This window comes from Gymnogyps californianus, chromosome 1 (assembly GCF_018139145.2).
Source record: "Gymnogyps californianus isolate 813 chromosome 1, ASM1813914v2, whole genome shotgun sequence".
Taxonomy (NCBI): Eukaryota; Metazoa; Chordata; class Aves; order Accipitriformes; family Cathartidae; genus Gymnogyps; species Gymnogyps californianus.
Window position 1 is genome coordinate 126,963,490 of NC_059471.1, and position 19,864 is coordinate 126,983,353.

Genomic DNA, 19,864 nt, shown 5'->3' on the forward strand with positions numbered 1-19,864 from the left:
GCGTGGATATAAAAAAAGGCTGCATGAAAAGATAGCATGAAGATCCATGGGCTTCAAAAGGTTAAACAGCTTCACTAATACAAAACTGCAGATGGGACAGTCCTGAACACAACAATGAAAATGGTATCTGCTTTTCCTTCCTAAAACTCTCTTCTTGAGGGCTAATGTTTTTATTTTACAGTAAGCTGAGAATTGGTGAGTAGACTTGTATACTAGTTATTATTTCATTCTTTTCTACATAAACCTATTTTTAAAAAAGAAAAAGTCAAAGGAAAGAGCCCTACCTCTCAGCTAGTGCCACTTCAGAAGCTTTTTTACAACAGCTGAATTATAATAATGCTTCTCCTTTCTCATTTATATTTTGTAGTATTTTTAATACTGACAATAAGTCACTATGCACCCAAAATTTTCTGAAAAATAAAGAAAACAAACTATCACTGGTAGATCACTATTTATAGAGGGAAAGAATACAGAAACATTAAATTTACCATAAACAAGGGGTTTCATACCATGACATCAACTTTTAATCCAATTCATTTGTCATATAAATTATGTCCCTGGGGATACACCATAAAATTAATTAGGTCAGAGAGAGAAGGAAAACAAATCGAAAACTTCTCAAAACTCCAGCAAACAATAGGTTTTAAACATAGCAGTATTAACAATGTCATTGTAAAGTTCTTCCCTCCTCTTCCTCTATTCTTCTTTCCAGAAGACCAAGATCATCAGATTGAGAATCATCTTGGTCCACCAAGATCAAGGAAGTCATATAGGTTCAAGTACACAAAATTCCTGAAATTGAAAATTTTGCAAGCAGCTCTGTCTTTCCAAACTACAAACTCCCTGGAAGAATTCTGAAATATAATTTAGTAAAGACATTCATTGTATCAATGTGGCTTTTAAGCACAAAGCTACAATTGCAAAATCTGGGCATGATACATTCATCACACAACACAGAAAAGCAAAGCGGAGGAGGGCAGAAGAAAACAATAAGAATTTTAGACAAATTTTAGTACTGGCCAAACTCATCCCTAAATCAAAACTCTGAAGCTTTGCCTGTTCATTAGCTTCTCTAGAGTTTAGGCAAAAAGGAATTTGCCTGTGTACTTTTCCTGTACCACTCTGGCTTCATTTTGTGCAAGAAACAAGACAGCTTTTTTCACTCTTCTCAACACAACTCACTGAATTGGAAGTGTTGATACACGTGTACAAAATCCAACACATTTTCTGATCCCATTCAGAACACAGATCAAATTTTGCTCTTCCTGATGCCTGTGCCACCTTCCAGTGTCAACTTGAGTAATAAGGGCAGAATAGGAAGACAACAAAATGCAGGGGAGTAACTGAGTTGATGGTGCTTGATCGTTAACGACATTAACAGACTGCACTAATGGGTAACTCCACAGTACAAATTTCATCTGGATCATGTGAGGGCATGAGATCACATTTCTGCCAGCCCTTACATGCATTAATGTTAGCAGCGGGGAACAAAAGATATCAGATAAGGCATGGAGCTTGCTCGTAAAAGTCAACACATCAAAATATATTTTAAAAACTGCATCAGAAGAATGAATTTATAATGGATCCATGCTTTGCGTTTTGAGGTGACAGAGTTCTCGATCTGGTAGAAAGTTCCCAAAGCTTGATTTACTACATTGTCAAAACATAGCCTGAGGGGACAATCTGACTTACAGCATCTTTATGACTGGTGATGAAAGAACCTCGCTTGGCTTTTAGATCCCAAGTTTGGCTCAAGATAGTGCAGTAGAGAACAGAACATCTTTTATTTTATGCTGGGAGTTCACAGTGTTCCTCTTCAGCACAGAAGTAGGTTTTACTGTATAGAATTCTCACACACAGCTCGCTGATGAGTTACAATTCACACCTTCAGATTTTGGGGATATACTTCACACTCTTCATTGTTACTGCTACTAAAGATACAGATTACAGTGTCCTCATGTCATTGTAGCATCTGTAACGGAAATCTTTAGAAAATTTGGGAAAAAACTGTGTCTTTTACCAGGCCACAGCATGTCTTATTCAGCCTTGGAAAGGCTTCAGAGTGAAGTAACCACATTAATTGGACATTATATGGACAGCCAAGTATAGCTCAGTTACTGTGCAGCTTTTACTGTTCCTTGTCATGTTGTTTCAAAACACATTTCGTGTTTTAACCAGTCATATATACATATGAAAGCATTGCACAACACTGGACAATGCTACAGATCCACAGGAAATAATTGTTTCACAAACATGAAGCAATCTGCACAAATATAAATAGCGTGGCCAAAATCTGTTCTAAATTATGCTTATGCAAATCCATGGAAGGCAACTAGTACCACTAATAGAACAGAACAGATAAGAGCATGCAAAAATATAAAATATGGCTCTACCGTACAGCTATCCACGGGCCAAAGCCTGCCAGCCTGCCATCACTTACATTCTCCTACTTTCCCAGCATGGCTTTACAGGAAATAAGAAAAATAAGAGTATCTGGGATTTCTAGTTCTCTCATGCACTGGGGGACACATGTCCAAGAACATATGGACTTAAATGTGTCAGCATCCTACATCACTCTTATTTCAAGAATGTTATTAATTTTTGTGGGTGGAGTCCAAAATTTTAATGCCATATTAGCACACAGTGGCTGTTTCTGTAATGCACATGTCACAGGGAGCATATGTGTAGCAGTCCAAGGATAGCATTTTAACTTGATTTTCTGAATTGTAATACTCTCAAAAGATGAAGTATTGACGCTACTAGCAGACTATTTCACAACTTTTGTCTTCACAGTTTCATCCATCCACCTCAATTCTGACCTCCAGGATATTAAGCTATTGCAGATCTGGACTCTCCACACACAGCTGGTTTCAACAAATCTCATTTTGCTCTATAATGCACAGCCTGTGACTTCAGGATTGGTATTTTCAATGCTGAACCAAGTTATATGAGTGATGTATGCTACTCTAGGCAAAAAGCAAGACTAAGATCAGAAAAGTCTTTGCCCTGCTAACTTTACCTAAATTTCAATCCAAATCTTCTCAAATGAATTAGCCTCTTTACCAAACTTGCAGGCACAGACAGATACTGTGGGTATGAGCCATGCAACCGCTCCAACTGGATACACTGAGAAATGTATTGCCAAGGGCTTTCTGGCTGTGAATCAACAGGTGGTTTGGCACCGAGATTTCTACCTGTTTGTGGTTTTCATCTTTGGTTTCAAGACAGAAAATGAGACGATACCTTTCAATGCTGCATCTCAAGCAGGCTGTACGGAGAGCAAGGTTTCATTCCAACCAAATCTCTCTCTTTCTTGCAAAGTTGAGGAAAACTGCCAACCACTGCTGCTCTTGCCATCAATATGCGATGTAGATGTTAGGAAGAGGCAAAGTAAAGGGAGAGAAGAAAAAGGAAAAGAAAAATATAAGTTTTACATAAACAACAAACTGTACGTAATTACTACATCTGAGGACAACAAAATAAAAAGTACTGGCTTTAGTATAAGGAAACAAACGAAACCTTGGAACAGCTTAATCTAAGAGATTTTTTTAGTTTATTGGATACAGAGAATTTTCGTTTAAATTTAGTTCAAAGAGATACAATACTTTGAAAACATACGATAAACTTAAAGGGACAACATTAAAGAAACAAACCTATCATAGCATCAAAATGAACTACACCATTACCCAGAGAGCAGCCTAAGCCCCTTCAGCAAACACCCTGAAAAGCAGCAGAGGCACTTACAACATATGTTCTTGCCTGCAAATAGCCCAGGGTGCAAGAGGTGGGTTTCATTTTTTGGTTTTTAAAGCCTTCTGCATGGGCCTAACTCTGTGTTTGTTGAAGGTAGTGTTAACACACATCGGATGCAGTGGGAACCAAATGTGGATAACTGCATACTTTGAAAAATCACACCCAATATGTTTAGCTGATGCCATCATCCTCTGAGGACAAGTGTAGGCTATGGAATGCTACAAATAATAGAGAGCAGTAGTCTAAAGTAAGCTTTTCAGAACCAAGGAAGCCTATTTCAATACTTTTTCACAGATAATTGGGAATGTGCATCTTCAGAATAGTAGTCAAGAGTAGGTAAAGACAGTCTAGAGATCCTTACTGTGACAGAAGTCTCAATGCCTTTTCATAAAACAAGAGTTCTTCACAGCAACTCTCAGCAACCATTAAGAGAACAGCCAGCAAAACTATGCTTTTCGGATTAAGAAAACGAAAGTCAGTGCCTCTCCACAGACGTAGACATAATGAGAACAACTTCAATACATCTGCTAGTAATCAAAACGGGTCCACATTTACCAGTGCACAGAAAAGTGGAATCCTAATGATCAGCAAGAAACTTTGTTTTGCCCCAATAACTGTAAAACCATTTCAGGAAGTTGTAGGTACTAATTTACCTACAGAAGACGAGAACTGCATGATTAGATTGTATTAAATCATCTATACTAATAAAGACTGAGCTGAAGAGAAAATGGAACTATCTTATCATGAAGATGTAATTACTTGGGGGGAAAGGGGCTCCAAAACGTTCTACTGCTGAGTTGGAATAAAAAAAATAGCCAAGTGGGTCTTTTTTCCCCATGAGAAGGTGCTTCCACAAAAATTCACCTCTCAGATAACCAAAATGGACATTTTCCATCAACTAGCTAGAAAAAGGAGAAAAAAAAAAAAAAAGAGTAAAGAGCCTTCCAGAACCAGCAGTTGGGAAATATTTGTTTTGACTTTTCTTGGGTGAAACAGTTATTCCCAAGGAAAATTTTTATTTCAAGCAAAAGAGTTTCCACTGAAAAATCATTCCGATGGAAAACGCCTGGCCACGGCTACAAAGGGTAGGACCACTGGTCTCAGCCAGGGGAAGGTGAATGCCAAGGTCAGTGGCCTGGGTCTGCCACAGTCCTCTTGCACAATCACGGGCAAAGCGCTTCCATTCTCCGCGATGCTATTTCTCCTCCAGCATTTCTGCCTACGTAGACTGTCCACTCTTCAGGGCAGGAACCGTCTCTCACTGTATGTTGTATGCAGCCTCTGTAACACGCGTGTTTAACGACTTTCAGCACTGCAGTAACACCAGTGTTTTTCCCTTCTGCAGCAGCTAGTTCCCAATACCGAGACGAAGAGAAAAACACAACCTATGGCTGCAACACGCTGCTAATCAAACACTATTGTATACCATGGGGATGTGGGGGGGGGATGCCTTTTCATCGTAGAACTAATCAGAGTTTATACACACAAAATCAGGCAACTCTATAGTCCAGTCTTGTGATCTGTGTTCCAAGCTGCCAGAAATAAGGCAGGAAAGAAGGGGGGGGGGGGGGGGGGGGGGGGGGAGGGAGCGGTGGGGCGGGGCATCTCCTGTGTTCATAATGAAAGAAGAGAGATGACTGGACTAAGAGCTGATGAGGTTACAAGGCAACAGCAGTGCCATGAGTTGTTTGGGCTTAAAGCCAGACGTCTTGTATTTCCTTTGATTGTTTCTAAATAATTAATGGTATTAATTTAATCATGTGACCCACCCCCCCACCCCCCTTTTAGTATTTGGCTCTGTGTACTAACACTAAATACAAAGGAGGAAAATGGGACTGTCTATAGCATACTGAATATTGATGCTGTGTGTTTGGACTGCAACAACAGCTGATACTCATACCCATAAGACCATATATCTACGGCACTCGCACAGTGTTTGCACGAAGTAGATCAAGTAGTAGCCTTCATACTCCATCCATAAACCAGCTCAACTATGGCATATGGACACTGCATGTTTGAAGTAGTAAAATAGAGGGTACAGCTCTCTCTCCGCCCACACTAAGATGAACCTGCCACTACTATTTCACGTAACATTTTCTGGCAAGCTCCCAGTTTTCAGTCATGCTGGTTTGCTTGAAAGAAACACTCAGAGGAAACTCTGCTTGTCTTGCTGTTCGAACAAACAAAATAATCACGCATCTTGAGCTAATGGTCCAAAGCTTAATGAAGATCATAGAAAAGAGGCTACCCGTGATGTGAGCATTCCCTTCTGACTTATCCACATAAGCCACTGCTGTTGGCAAAAGGAAATGGATTATGAGGATAATAAGTAACCCTGAGCTCTGGTCTAGACAAACCTTCGCTTGGTACAGTAGCAGTCAGTGCACAAAGAAAACAGCAACCACCAGAGGTAAACATTTCACTTCTCCACAATTTTCTACACCAGAGCACTGGTGGCAACAGCAGGAGGACCTGTGTTCCTGCACCTCGGGGCTGCAAGCCTCACAGGCACCACGTAATCTCATGGGAATATTCTGAGCATCAGGGTTGAGTACTAGGACTGCCAAAATGTAACAGCAGAAGTCCTGAACAAATGAAGACTAATGAAGGCAGCTCCCTCCTCCCTACATGCATATGTACTTCGTAAAAATGTCTGCCCATCCTCCTACATACTACAGCGTACTCTCAGCTCCCCTAGTCAAGTCTCTGGTCCCACCCATCTTATCTACCCTTTTTTCCTACCACATTTCCACTTATCTTGAATCCTGTGGTACCCTACCATCAGACAGTATTAAATGGGGTAGCTGTGAGGTAATGGAAGCGAGAAAGAAATCTGACAGCTTGGAGCAGACCCTCACTTTGTCCAGCAATGCCCCAGACTTCAGGAGGTAAGGACAAAGTGATACGAGGCCTTCACAGATGTCAAAAGAAATTTCCAAAAATGTGCACAAAGTTAACCTCATCAAAGAGTACCTGTGGGGAGTCAGAGAGGACTTGGTCAAGTCTCATTTCTTACATTTTATCCATGGCTCCCTATTTGGTTGTCATTCTGCAGCTAGACTATCAGATCAAGACTGGCATTAGTGCTTTCTACAGTTACGATTTTTCAGTCAAGGGAAGTGAACGCTGAAGAGTTCTCCACTAGAAAGCCTGGTCCTAATCTTCAATGACTTAGCAGTCAAGGCCTAGCAATTCTACAGGCATCTTTCTCCACCACTAACTCACCAAGCCAGTTGGGTTCATAGGAAGAAGTCCGTTTTATTACAGGAGGATCATAGGGGACGTACACCTGAGCCTTTCAACTGGGACTGGGGCAGAGCCAAAACCAGCATTGGCCCTGCATGCTGCAAAGAACATCACCTGGAGGGAGCACTGTGACTGCCAGATTGCAGGCTGCGGCACTGCAGAGCGAGTGGCAGAGTGCTCAGGCTGTGGGGCTCCTCTGCAAGAAACAAGCAGAATGAACACCACACTGACCGTGCCGGGTAGAAAACATCTCACCCTGTCCTTTAAGTGCTTCTCTAACAAGGTTATAAGGTTGAATAACATCATGGGTTTATTTCTCATGGACGTATGTAAATGGAGAAAACACTAAATAATATCGGTTAAAACAAGAAGAAGAAGAGTAACATACAGACAAACTTAAAGTGACTCCTTCAGTTCCTACCAGCTACCTACAAAGAGTGGCAACACCTACACAAGCAAGAAGCACATCAGGAATACCTGATGTCAGAGTACCCCCCCTTTGAAGTCATTCACAGAAAATGGGCACTGTGGTTTTGAACTGGAACAAGAGGAAACTGCTTCAAGATAGGAATGATCACATAGAAATGACTAAATTGTTTGTAAGGTAGAAACACTGGAAATAGACCACAAGACAGCGGAACAGCATTTGAGTCGCAGCACTTTACAAACAGCCCCTGTACTTATCTGCTTGTTTTTCAGGATTTTGGGGGGTGGTGGTAGAGTGAGAAGATGGCATTTTTCCTGTGGCGACAAAGATCTCTGAAAGTGACTACATGTCAGACTTTGCTGAGAATATATCTTTTGTTCCTTCTTCTGCTTTATTTCCCTTTAATGATAGCTTTGCAGTGAATCCCATTTGTGAGTTGCTCAAATAAATGCAAATTTTATCTTGTAAGCAATACCCTCCAAAGTACTACTACAACTGAAAATAAAAATGTTAAGAGCTAAAAAGCACTGGGTCTTCCCCAGTGCCCTCATCTCCCCAGTGCACTGGACTGCTTGCTATTATTATATATGGAGTACCAGGCAGGGTACTTGGTATTATAAATATGTACCGTATTGAAATATATAGCCCAAGTCCCCAGGGCCCAACATTCTAATTAGAATTACAGTTGTGCAAATAACTGATTTATTTGGCTAGCTGACCAAACTGAGAACACAGAAAGGAAAAAAAATCAAAACCCACCTAGCTGTTTAACAAAATGGGCTAGTTTTTTGTTTGTGTTTGATACATTTCAATTAAAATTGACTTTGTTTCAAAAGACAAAAGGAAACCTTGTTTAGAAATATCAAAACAAAACCTTTTAGCTTTCCAAAACATTTCTTTTAAATTTTTTCTCAGTGTATGTTTTTCTACAGTTTTGGCTAACTTGTATCTGAGGCAAGCAGTTTTCAGCAAATAAAACATGTAACTCAACAGTTTTACCCAGATCTAAATCTAAGGGCTGAACTGTGAGTCAACCAGCTCTCAACTTAATGAAAGAAGAATAGGGAGGCAGGGGATCTACATTCTCTTCTTGGTTCAGCCCCTGTCTTTGCATCCAAGGTGAGTTATTTTGTTTCTTTATGGTCGTCTCTCTGTCCACACTTTGTCTCTGCCGTCTCAGCTCGTCGGGGTTAGATGCACCTCCTACAGCATGTCTGTACAGTGCCTAACACAATAGATTGCTCATCTCAACTGGGGCCTATATGATTTACTATAATATAAATAACTGCTCAACTGCAGTCAAATCTCTTTTTAATGCCAATAGTTTCACTTGCATACATTTAGCGGCCCATCGTGGGAACATCAGCTTCTTTTTTAATTAATTACTTATTAATAGAGGTAAAATATGAACGGATGACAAGTCTAGATTTTTCCTGCTTCATCAATTTCGGTGCTCAAAGAAAGCATCTCGTTTACAGCTACCAGGAACCAACAGGGACATGTGCTGAATGAAGCCTGAAACCCAAGATCCCCTCAGAACTTTTGTACCCCCATTATTTGGGGACAAATCCTCTCATCCCTCCAGGGAAGGACAGGTAGCTGGACTGAAAGAGCTGCTTAGTGGAAAGCCTCACGGGCAACCTCCAAATTCTCTGTGCAGGGCTTTAGGCACACAATTGTCACCGGTAGGAATGGGAAATGCAAGTTCAATGGCTGCACAGAGGTGGAAACAGCCTGTGAGGCTGAAGGGAAGAGGTCTGCCTGCCTCTGTTTTGAAGACCCCTTGCATCTCGCAAGGCCAACTTGCTTAATGAAAAGACAACTTCAGAGCTCGTTAGAAAATAAACAACACAGAAATAGAAACGAATGCAACATTACGAACTCTTCAACTCTCGACGCGCAGCACTCGGGGCTGGGGGTGGGGAGGTTTCTCAGAGCACACATGGCTGTCACTGACAATAAAGTCAGTCACGTTTTTAAAACACTGGGGACAGAGTTGCAAATGTGCCCCATTATGTCTTAAGATGTACTCCCTGGGTACAAAAGGTGCGTGGGTTACGGTAAGCTCATGTGTTACTTTGCTGAGACCGTAAAAGGCAGCACAAAGTACAGACTGAGAAAGAGCAACTACAGAGTATATGGGGTGATTATTCCTACTCTACGGGCCTGATCCTGGGTGCCCCCGGTATCCTGGAGTCCCACCGCAGCTTTAACCTCACGCTATTTTTCTCCATCCTTGGGGCTGCTGCTCAGCTCTAGGAGACACCACTGCCATTTCACAGCCCCTGCGGCTGCGCCTCACCCCCAGCCTCCTGCGAGGGGACTGCTAGAGGCGTACAGACGGCACCGGTCGCTGCCAAGGCGATCACGCTCTGTCCAAGGGCAGCATTTGCAGTCGGCCATTCCCCTCTGCATATGAGTGCCCCCACACCATGCTAAAGGAGCAATTATTATAATTAAAAATAAATCCTCCTCCCTGTCGATTGTCTGTACTTATTGGCCATTGCTGCCATCTAGCCAGACGCATCTCCAATATTCACAGAAGCCTTAAGCCTGTTTATTCTCCCTTTGCTGCTTGGCCTGAAGCAGGGATAAATGCATCCCTTGTTACCCACTGCCTCTGTGGAGACATTTGTAAACTTTCACAGGGTTTTCCTTTTTTTCCAACAGGTGACAAAATACTGTATAACTGCAGGTGCTCTGGGGACACAAGCAGGAAAATGGAGATCAGATGCAGCTGTAGTTGGAGTAAGGGAAAAAACAAGATAAAGGCAGCAGATGAGAGCGCTAAAAAGAGCAAAGAAATGATTGAGAAGGGGTAGTTAGCTATTTTTGTTGCCAACTTACTCTTGCAAGGTAGCTCTAGCAGAATTATTTTGTCTACTTTGTTATCATGCCAAATTTTTGCAGGTTTTACCAGGGGAAGGTTGGAAATTGATTGAAAAAAAAGTTTCTGGATGTTATTGGAAAAGGATTAAGAAGCTGTTGCCTCAAGCTAGCACTGAAGGATGTGCTGGAGGTCACAGCTGAGGGGCACTGGCTGGTGTTACTGGACTTGTGAAGTAGGAATGATAAGGAGCCTCTGAGTTCAGATTTGCTCTTCTAAGAATTTGTTCCCAAAATTCAGTCAGGAAAATGTTCCTAATGGAGGGCTCACTCTGCACCCATCCCTTCATCTCCTTTTCGTATATATGGCATGAAATAGGATGAAAAAAAGAATATTCTAAGGAGACTTAGAAATGGAAACATTCAGACGGAGTTTCATGGCCTGCTTTCTGCCTACAATTCAGCTCTAAAAAGCCAATCTAAACTTCCAGACACTGTGGCCATTCACTTTTCTAGACAGCCTGGTTTCAGAGCCGTAGATCCAGCAACATAATAAGCAAGGGGTGAAGCACAATGGGTAAAGAAAAAATAAACATGACTGCATGATAAAAGACACTGATTGCTCTCTGGCCATAACATTTCGACCCAATAAAAGGGTGGGGGGAGGACAGCAATAAATGTCTGTGAATCCAAATTGCTTTTACTATACTTCCTATTCCACCAGGAGAAAGAAGAAAAAGTTGTATTTTGCTTCCCTGATTTTTTTTCCACTGAAAAGGGAGGTTTCATGGGTAATCTAGAGTAATATTCAGCTGTGAATCCAATTTATGCAGTGGGATAGGATTAAAAAAGGAACAGAAGGTCTGGATTCTGAACCTGCTCTAACAGTTTTGATTTGAATACAGCCCAAGTCTTGAAATTGCTTGTTTTCCACTTCTGGTTTGGAGCTGGTTGAAATACTGCCACAGTAGCACTTCCTGTAAAATTTTTGTCCAAGATTCTCATTATTTGGAACTAAACTCTAAAGATTTTGGCACCATGAAATCCAAACAAAACTCTGTTCCTGACTCAACTGGCCCAGGAGTCAACCCAAGCTTAATCTGGTTCTGGGTCCAAATCCAGCTTCAGCCCATTTCCATTGTTATATAGATTATGCCATAATACCACCTCTAGCCTCAGGATTTATGATGCCTCCTCGCAGGATGCATATTTGTGTGTAAATACATAAATCACATCAGATAAACAAAGACGACATGCCAGAAAACAGGAGGGGAGGGAAGAGGAGAGATACCTACCAAGCAGTTTGTCTCTAAAGTGTTGCCAGTTGTGAAAGGACTTGACGTGCTAATATCCGCTCATTCAGACTCTTACAGACATGCTAAGAGCGTGACGGCTGGCAGGCAGTGCATTTAAGTGCTGTTACTGAGGCCCCCAAATATTGACAGAGTGCCAGACTCTGAGAAACTATTGATGTATGCAGCCGGCCGCTGCTCCAGACACCTCTCAGACAGAGTCTTTAAATGTCACAGATTAATGAATTTTCATGAAATGGAGAATGAGGGAAAGAATTAAAAAAAAAAAAAATATCCCATAGCACCAACATGAAAGCATCTTTTATCCCTACACAAAATTCTGCCCTCAAGCCTCAAGTTTCCTAATAGATTATAACAGATTGTAAATCGGCAGGAGATACGGGGTGGAGGAGGTTAGACCCTCTAGATCATGCAGAGCATCCTCAAACAAAGCCAATACGTGAGATGTTCATTTTTACAAAAAACAATGAGGGTCAAGGGCCACTCAGATCTGAGTTTCATTTTAACCAAACCCACGGGTTACAAAGCTTAAGGGGTAGAATTGGTTAAATGTTTTTTAACTGAGGTACAAATGGGGCCAAACTGCAAAATTCAGCTGTTGACTTTGAATGACCCTAACTTTAGAGCCAGTCAGATAGACAGCTGTACTTGGACCCTCTCTTAGTATTTGATGTTGTGCTTGATCTTATCCAAGAAATTGCCAAAGTTATGATACAACATTTTTATGCCATCAGATAAACCAAGTATGCTGATTATTTCTCCTCTTTCATTTATATCAGTGAACTCAAATATGTATGAAAGAACTTCAAATATCATTAAAATGTAATAATGCAAAATGCAGTTGGAGCGTAAATGACAAATCTATGCATAAGACATCACTTAAAGAGGAAGGAAGTGAAGGGATGATGTAGATGATGTATGCAGAGGTAAAAATGGGCCATTTATACCCAACTGTGTTAAAAATACAGCTTCAGTGAGCCCCCCTGCACAGAGCCACTTGGAAGCGGGGCTCCACGAGCCATTTGCTCCCTTGTTCCCAGAAACACAGGCACTGATTCCCGCAAGGCTCAACTGCCCCCACCGCCCCGGGCTTGTCCCGCAGGACTTCTCTTCAATGCAATGACACCGAGTGGGGGTGAGCACCAACACGCTCAGCTCCTGGCCGGCTGCCTCCTTCCCCCTCAAAAGCACAGCCGTTTGACAACGCTGACAGAGAAAGGGAAGCTGCCGCCACCATGACGGCCAGGCCTGTCGCAGGAAAATCCGGAGAAGCTGAGAGCATCCTGACAAGCAAAGGGAGTGCAGCAAGAAAAGCCAAGCAGCAAGACCCTGTCAGTGGCACAGCAAGACCCTGTGGTTCTCCACTTACATTTTCGCTGCAGAAAAGTCAACATTCTTCACTAAAAACTGTTCCCCTAGTTCTCTCTGTCTCTGCCCACACGAGGCTTTGCTGACCACAGCAGCTATAAAATCTCACTGTAAGAACGGGGACTAGCATGAGCAGTGTTCAAGAGGAGCTTGTTTTCACATCATCTTGTCAGTCAGGTTATTTGTGACTACCATTGCCTAAGCAAAAAAATTTTTTTTTTTTCCAAAACCCAAAGCTACCTTTCTGACTGTGAAGCCAAGTGGAAACAAGTGCAAGGGCTCTGATGGTAACCTCCAGCTCCTGATGACATAGAAGTCTTTGGTTTTCAAAAGCCAACACACTTCTGTAGGTTGGTACATGTGGCAATCAACTGTATCATGGACTACGACAATCAGCCATTTGTGTTATCCACTCTTGTCACCACCCAAAGCATGTCTTCCCTACCACCACACATCCCACGACCACCAGAGTTGCAGCAGGGTCTCCAACACCATTATCCATTACCCGTAGCTCTAGAAATGATCTGTATGAAGTAGCAAGTAGCCATCCTCTGCCAACAGCCAGAGAGAAGACAGAGCACACATGCATGTAAGAGCGGATGACACAAATGACTGATTAAGTACATGAGAAGGCAAAATGTCAAAGCCTTTCTATTCTGAGAACAATTTCTATACAAACAAAGAAAAAAAATCAATATAGATTTTCACACAGGGAACTATTTTACACATCATTGCAAGCTTACTTTAAAACACTCAGTACTTTTTCTTTAAGACTTTTAAAGAGCCTGTCTAATGTTACTGCCCCTTCTGGCCTGCTATTTCTCCTCACACGTCCCTTTTCCTTTCTCCTTTCTTCCTCTCTCTCTCTTTTAAAAAAATAGTAACTGAGGAGCTATCACAAAACACTAACCCAGCAATTCATTCAGTCCAGTAGCACATCTTCAGCAAAGGCCAGCACTGGTTGTAGTAAAGGAAGATGTAAAAAACCTCAGCATTCCCCTTCTACAAAAGCCTTCCTCTCTACTGCCGTAGAGATCGGCTTCAGTCTAAAGACTGAAGTGGAATGCTGGGTGGGGTGATCCCTGAAGCACACAGAGAAGCCCATGTGCTCGAGCTATGAAGTTGCCCCTTACAAGGGCCGATTACTTGGACTCTCTGCAATACCAACATGATGATGCTCCTTTGGGTCACTTCACATCCTGAATATGTGCTAGGGCACGGCAGGCTTGTCGCAGAGCCCGCCTGACACATCTCTCCCCAGGAGCATGGTGTGTATCCCTGGGCAATGCAAACACTGTCTCCTCCAAGACTGCCTCACACGGCAGCCAGTGACAAAACTTTCTTGGGAGATTTTTAAGAGAGATTCCTCCTCTTTCCTGGAGGAATAGGAAAAGGAAGCTAAAATTTCTAAAATGTAGCAAAACTCTAAGTGAGCATGTTGGGAAGGGAGCAAGCTGGGCAATTTTCTAACTCACTGCAAGGCTAGGACACTTTATTTTTCCAACGAGCCTTTGGCATTTTAACTAAATGAAGGGACTGAGTTAGAAGACACAACAAAGTCTTATGACTTGTCCAAAGTTATGCAATAGTCTTCTCTCCCTGTCTTCTTTTACAAATACTAGAATAGCTAAGTCTTGTCCCTGTTCTCTTTGCATGCCAACATTACAACAGCCATTTCAGTTCCATAAATTCTGCACCGTCTCCAAGACTGGCATAACAGAGGTAGGCAAAAATTTGGAAGAAGTGGAAGTATTAATGGTTACACAAAATTTACCATAGAATAGAACAGAATAAAATAGAACAGAATATACCCACAAAATAGCAATTGCAAGGGAATGAATAGGAACAAAGGTGTTACAGAATTAAAATTACTAGGGTCTGAAAGGGACCTTGGAAGTTCCTGAGTTCAACCTCCTTCACCTGGTTTAGGATAGTATCAAAGGCCATGTTCTTTGTCTCATCTAGTCTCTTTGATTGTCACCGTATGCTTTCTATCAATTAATTAATTTCTTGTAGTCATTTCTGATCACTGTTGTCTACCTTCCATCTTTTTCTTTCCTTTCCTCCGTGTGCATGTGTGTGCATACATCACAGATCACAACCGGCTTGCACCCCCCTGGCTTGTTAAAAGTCCCACCTCTTCTGCTAACTTACTGCACTCTTAATCAAAAGGGCAGGAGGAAGCTGCCAGGATTCATTCTTCCCCCTCTCTCCTTCTCTCTCCCCCTCTTTTTTCAAATGGCACAAATGTCAAACTTTCTAAAAGGATGTTTGGCATAGCTAGGTTCAGTCATGTAACGTACAAAGTCAGTATGATCAAAAGGTTGCAGGGCTGCCCACTGCTAAAGAAGAGGGGGGGAAAAAAAGGAAACGGGGATCTCTTCTGAAGTGTGAAAGAATGCGTGAGCCAACTGTTGCCACTGGAAACACCATGTCTATTAGCAGCAGCGGTGGGTCTGAAACATGAAAACCTAGGTCCGGATTCCAGCTTCTCCGAAATTCAGGGCTGTTCTGATCCGATTTTCTGCCCGTGAAGAAACAGGGATAGACACAGCTATGGAACTGAAGACTTTTATTCTCTGTGCTTTGCATCATTATATGGAAAATGACTATCTACGTGGCAATAGCAGCAGTTGTTTTTGTAGTCAAAGTTGCTGAAATTAGCCAGACAGAACACAGATTCACACATCAAAAATACATGGTGTCTCTGGTGTTTTTATACTGCTACCTCTCACCACAGTATTTTCATTCTTATTCTACCCACTGCCAAAAAGGAGGACAAATTATTCCTCCCTTCTACATAACTAAGATTGTAATGATTTCGTGTGGCAACTGGTCGCAATTGTAGGGTGCTTCACTATGGCTAAACTGCACGCTCGCATCTTACTCTACATTTCTGATGCAACGCTTCCAGTTTTATTCAGCCGTCTTATTTGCTCCACTTTGCTGAGTCCTTGTGAAAATGTTTGCGTCTTCTTACCCAACGTCAACACTAGAGAACAGCCCAGCTATGCCACTAGCTCCTGCAAAACGCCTGCGCTCACAGTGGCCTGAAAATTCGTGGTCAGAATACTCAGCATGAAGAATCTCTCCATGAGCTGAGACGCAGTTTCCCTGCCAGAAGATAACCCCAAAAATGTAGATGGAAAAGCTCATCGTCAATATCCATTTAATAGAAAAATCTTAATTATAGATAGCTTTCAGTCCCAGAACAGTAGATGGGAACTTGAGATTAATTCCCCCTATGACAAAGTATGTGAACAATAACCAGAATTTGTAATCAATACCCAGAGGAGAGAGCATCCAAATTGTAACAGGGATTTGGGATTCATTCCCAGAGGGCGTAATATATGATTTGGAACAGGTAGACTGGGATTAATTTTTGATTATGAAATATTTGAACAGCAATTTTCAACTTTTAATGAAGAGAGGATGTGGACACCACAATTAATATAATTTCTAAGTCTCTCCATCATATTTGAAGACACAGATGACAGATCACAAACAGCTGTTCGGGTCGTACACAAGTTAATGTGGGAGTGCCACCTAAAGGAAAGTGCACTAGGATGGGACTCTGGAGAGAGGCAGGCAAAGACCAGAGTTGCACTTTCCCCATTTCTAATAAAACTTGCTTATTGCAAATTCTGCATTAGAAGTAATTATTCTGTGTTTGCTGACTTTACATGGATAATTGTAAGTCAGAAAACTTCAGTATGGGAACATGGTTTTTCTCTTACACAGGGAAAAAATATAAAGGTGTTCAAAGGAGAAATAATTCTCACTCTGAAGGAAAATTTCAAAATAGTAGTGTGCAAGGCAAAATATATAGAACCTCACCGTGTCCTGAGGGGAGAATACAACCCAAGTTTCTAAAGTTCCTTAGAATATAATAAAACAGCTAATTATTTGCCTAGAACAAAGACAACAAGTGAGCTGTGAATCTTACCGTTTTCTGTTAGCTTCTACACAATAACTTTCTTTATGTTTTCCTCACAGGCCAATGAGTAATTTTAATGATTATGAGCTGCATCTGTAGCCATGTAAGACAAGGCAAATATTCTCTATCTGCATATTTTGTCATTTATGAGTTAATGTAACAAACTGATGTTTCAGGATGGGGGTTGATCATTGCAGGGGTCAGAAAACCTGGCCTCCATGTCCCGCGTTCAGTATTGCTTAGTTGGGTAGACGCAGTATCTAGAAGGAAAACCTCTTGCCCTGAAACAACTGATGGCAGTTGCTTCAGAAGCAGGACTAAAGATGAGATGAACCAAAAGCCTGTTTCAGCTCAACAAATACTTTACTCCTAATTTATCTTTTCAACCTTGTAAAATATTTTAAAAGATGCTCTGAATTTCTGAAATTGAAGATTTACCTCTTCCATTTTACGTCTGATATGTAAAACTTTTGGGTCTTTCACTGAAAAGAGACAAGCGAGCTGGGGTTCCCTGTGGGGCCACCCCTCTCCCCTTAAGACCTCAGACCCACATCTACCCAAGGATCATTTCCTAAGCCTCCAAAATTATATATAAGTATGCTGTCTCTGTCAGACCCTATTAATCATAAACTTCCCCTCGTTTCATTTCAATATTAAACTCATCTTGTTCAAATCTCTAATTTTCCACACTGACAGAGGAGTTCTCTATACATCATTCAGCTCTATTTCCTAGATACGTTCAGAATTACAAAATTCATTCAAGCCCATCTGATCTCTTCTCACTGAACCTTATGCCTTCCACTGACTGACAGAGAAGAATTAGCCTTCCTCCTGTCAAGGATATGTCTTTTCCCCACAAAAGTATGCAAAAACACATCCAAACACAGCCAATGACTCAGCTTGCCCTTGTACTTGTGTCTTTGCTCTACAGAGCAGTCAATTTTATGGAGCAGCAAGTCCCATTGATATAATATCAGACAGACTACTAATATTTCTAAAGTAAAACCAGCTGTAGCATTCCCTACACGGCAGGGTACCACACGCTGAAAGCAGCAATATGGATGAAGTGGTACCATCGGCACCCCTCATTCTAGTGGAGGCAGGAAGTCTCACAATGAAGTCATGCTATGGAGCGACACTGCTGGGCCTAATACATCACAGGCCATTTTAAGTCATTAAAAAGTAAAAATTGCCAACCACAATTATCCTCAGTGATCCTATCTAATATTAAACCCAGATGCAGATCTCAGGGTTGGGAAGAAAGAGCGCGTCAGATGTTCTCTGTTCTTTCCCTGCTGCAGCAATGTCATCCATCTCATTTCTAACCCAGTGCCACAGCTTCTCTCCAGTTTTACAAAGACACTGCAACTCTATGCCAGCAAAACAAACGATGGTACTGCTGTAGCAAACAGGAGATGGGACCAAAAGAGCACTCAAGCCTCTCCTTGTGTTTTTTTGGTGAGCCAGGCATTCAGCAGAAACGATGATGCCTCCCCAGAAGATACATGCCAGAAGTCTGGTGCTTCACAGCTGGGAACAGCCCCTTTTCTCACCTAGGGCCAGGCATCATTGCTCTAAGAGGCTCTGGCTCCCAAGCAGCAAGCTTCATCCCCACAGTATGACTCAGGGACCTGCAGAGCCCTCCACTCCCACATCCACACACAGGCCACATCAGCTCTTCTGGCAAGTTAATCAAAGCAGCTATGGCAAGGAACGCAGTCAGACAGACTCCATCAGGGCATGTTGTTAGATTAGTCACCTCACCAATTTCTGCCTCAGTATCCCCAAGTGTGAATTAGTTTTTGGCACCTACAAGTTAAGAGGTCGGTAGCTTTAGAAGCACTGTATGTTAGACAGACAGATCGATATTTCATTTTAAAGAACACTCTCTATTCTACTATACTTTTGCTGATTTGAAAGAAAACAGACTCTGTTGCAGTATTTTTTGACTAAAAACCTGTAGAAGAAATTAAGTTACAGCCTTTTACAACCAGAATCTGGAAGGGTGTCCCATTGTAATATTTTCTAAGAGAAGTTGTGCATGCAGTATGTATGTGCATATGGTGTTTATGAATTGTTTTTTAACTTTAGATATTTTATTCATTTTTCCACATGGTACAAGCAGAACACACATCTTTGTTGGATAGACACCAATACAGTAACATAGCTTTAGATTTCAGGCACTCAAGACTCAGTGGGACAAAAGGCTACCCTATCTTCATGCCAGGACATCACGTCCTGAAATTAGGACGCATGCCATCAGGCAGTCAATATCTGACTGAAGATAGTCAGCCCTCGATACATTCAGTTATACTAAATGAAGGAAACTGTAACCACTTCCAGTTATTCCATACAGAGATAAGGACCATGAGAACTCTGTGTCTTGGCATACAACATCCTATTTTGATTTCACTGTATTGTGGGATCTGCTGTTATCCACAGTTTGTGGACTTCATTTTTTTTCTCACTTGCAGTATGCACACAGACAGCATAGTAACTTCAGTCATAACAAGGTTCAGAAGTCCATAAAGCAGAGGGAAGTGTGTAAGGAATGGCAGAAAAAGATCTGGCTAGAGCTTTTTAGGACACAAGCAGAAAGAGCACCGATACCTGCATCCCTAGCCCCCACAGCCAGCAACATGGAGTTCAAAATTCACTTCTGCCATTTACGCTGTGCGCACGTGTGTAAGCTGCTCTCACAGATTCATGGAGAATATTGAAAGCATATTCTCTAGGATAACTGCCTATCCAGACTCAGAAGTGTAGTTTATTGCTCTAAATCAGATGAAATGCAAGTGTGAACAGCTTACCTTCAGACCAGAAAAGTCTGCCCTGCTACTGCAGACTGCCATGTCTAATAACTATATAAACCTTGTTTATTTAATTTCAAAGCTGCTGTTTCATTTAAGCTGTACCACGGTCTCAGGAATCACAGGATGGTGGCATTTAAGAAGGAGAGGCAACGATTTAATTGATTTTCCAGGAAAAAGCTAG

At 41.8% G+C, this 19,864-nt stretch overlaps 1 long non-coding RNA gene across 2 annotated transcripts in view; it reads right to left on the bottom strand.

The window, feature by feature from the left end:
• The window catches only part of LOC127015658 (uncharacterized), a 245,271-nt gene that overhangs the window by 44,082 nt on the left and 181,325 nt on the right, over nucleotides 1-19,864 (bottom strand). Inside the window, exons 3-4 of one of the 2 annotated variants that reach the window (XR_007766359.1) lie at nucleotides 3,244-3,344; nucleotides 810-854 (exon numbers count right to left, since the gene is read on the bottom strand). This is a non-coding gene — a long non-coding RNA (uncharacterized LOC127015658). Of the gene's footprint in view, nucleotides 1-809; nucleotides 855-3,243; nucleotides 3,345-19,864 lie in introns of those variants that run through there. The other variant, XR_007766358.1, reaches the window with a different exon arrangement.